This window comes from Eptatretus burgeri, chromosome 9 (assembly GCF_056783735.1).
Source record: "Eptatretus burgeri isolate ZD-2024b chromosome 9, Ebu_testis_v1, whole genome shotgun sequence".
Classification (NCBI taxonomy): Eukaryota; Metazoa; Chordata; class Myxini; order Myxiniformes; family Myxinidae; genus Eptatretus; species Eptatretus burgeri.
The window spans coordinates 91,330,858-91,333,260 of NC_140969.1; positions in this window are offsets into that span (position 1 = coordinate 91,330,858).

The following is a 2,403-nucleotide window of genomic DNA, read 5'->3' on the forward strand; positions in this document are numbered from 1 at the left end:
TCTGCACAGAGTATGGTCCCAATGGATGGATGGATGGATGGATGGACCGAGTGTTTCACTGGAGGAATCACAAGGAAATGCGACGCAGGAGGAGGCCGTTCGGCCCATCATATCTGCGCCATACCCACACCAGGTTGAAGTCCATCAAGCTAACGACGTCATTTCATTTGGGGGAATCGGGATGACAAATGGGTGGCATTACCAGGGCGTCAAAAAAAACACATCAGGGAATTTGTTTGTTTGTTAATTGATTGATTTTTAGGGGGTTGAGGGGGGGATGGGTAATTAAAAGGCAGTTTGAGGTTGAAGAATGTACAATCTGGTAAGTGGTCCTTAATTAATGTCTCCAACACCTTCCCCACAACTGGAATCAAACTAACAGGTCTATAGTTTCCCAATTTTTCTCTGGATCCTTTCTTAAATAATGTTGTTACATTGGCTACTCTCCAATCCTCCAGTACCTGTCCTGACTCCAGTAAACTATTGAAAATATCCGTTAACATCTCGCTTACCTGCTCAACCACTTCCCTCAATACTCTTGGGTGCATATCATCTGGATTACCTAGTTGTTCCTTTACTTCCTCCACTCCAACCTGGATCTTCTGTAAAAGCCCTTCCTCACCTCCTCGACAAGTACTCTCAGCTATTGGCAATTCTCCTGTTCTTGTGTAAAAATTGAATCAAAATACCTATTTAATAAGCCTGCCATCTCACTTTCATCACTAACCACTCTCTTGTTGCTATTTCTCAGGGGCCCCATAGGTGGATTTAGGGGGGAGTCCTGGGGGTGCGGACCCCCAAACAATTATTATTTTTAAAATAATTATATGACAGATACATACATGATCGAGGCACGTGGAAAAGGGAGAGCGGAAGGGAAAGGAACAAAATGGCAAGGGGGAAACACCAACAGCAGAATCGAAGTGAGTGTGAGATCAAGGGCTGGGGGAGAAAGACACATTGGGGTCAACAAGCTGAACTAGACCAGCACTCGGTAGTGCGTATACTTCCGCCACGCTGAACAGTTTACGTTTTACATCCATCAATAGGTCGGATCTGCATCCGGACCTGAACCAAAATCGAATCGACTTATTACTTCCCCAACTCATCCACACCGACCCGTCTGCAATGCGAAAGCAACAGACCTCGACGCTCTGCTTCATCATGGGAGATCCCAATGATTTTGAAGGCCTTGCATTCCATGGCATCAAGAAAGGCATGACTTGAGGCAGGGCCCAAAGGGAAGTGCAGAACTCAAAGCTACGAATGAATGCCTTGAAGATCGTCAAAAGTTAAGAATGGCCAATGAAAGACCTTTTATGATAGAGGATGCCCAGTTGGTGGCTGCCTTTGGAGGCCAACTTTGAAATGTGGTTTGCCCAAGAAAATTCATGGCTGACCCAGGAGTTTGAATGACTGAACTTCCTCAACAGGATTGTTTAGCAAGTCGATGGGACGGTGTGCCATACGGTGCAATCTGACAGAGTTAGTGAGTGTGAGATTTGGCAGAATTGAAAAACATATTCCAAGTGTTTGATCAGCTTTTAATTATTTTTCAAACTCTGAAGAGAGGGAAGAGGCTGCTGCATGCCTGTTTGAAGGATGAGGGATGTCATGGCAGAGGGTAGAGTCATCAGCCAAAAGACAAAGGGGATTTTCGAGAGTCAGAGAGATCAATTCTGAACTTTAGTAATGGGACTGGGCCAGAACACTGCAAGGAGAGGAGATGAAAGGATTCCATTGAGTGACACACGTTGGCTACGAGAGTAGAGGAAGTCAGTAGCGGACGTCAGTAAGCGGTGTGGAGTTGAACTTGGGTGCCATAAGCAGAGAGTTTGAAGAGCAAGGCAAGGAACAGGACAGGTCAGGTGAGGTATGGGAGCATGTGCCGGAGGAGCGCATCGCTGCATGCACTTTCCGCCAGGACTCCAAGAGCCATCTGGCCATCCTCCAGGCAGATGCCGGGCCCATCCCCATATCCTTGAGATGCTGATCAACCTGCTGCAACCACAAAGCACGTGGTTGGCCCATTGGCCTCCTCCACTCACGAGACTCCCTCACTGAAAGAATCTGGTGAGCAGGATCAGCGTCAGGAAAATGAGCCACATGTCTATACAGCTGCAGCTGACACTCATGGACTATGCGGGTAACAAATCTCATTTGATTCTCTCTCAGCAACTACTCGTGAGGACACAACGTCCGACCAGCAATAGCCAATGATCCTCAGAAGAGACCTGGTAGCAAAGGAAGTAAGTCTTCATCTCAGATTCCTGGTTAGAGTCCAAGTCTAACATCCGTAGAGCAAGACAGGAAGCACCAAGGACCTGAAGACTCGGACTTTCATCCTCCTGCACAGGTACCAACAGCACCACACCCCATGATCCAGTGAATCCATGACTCCCC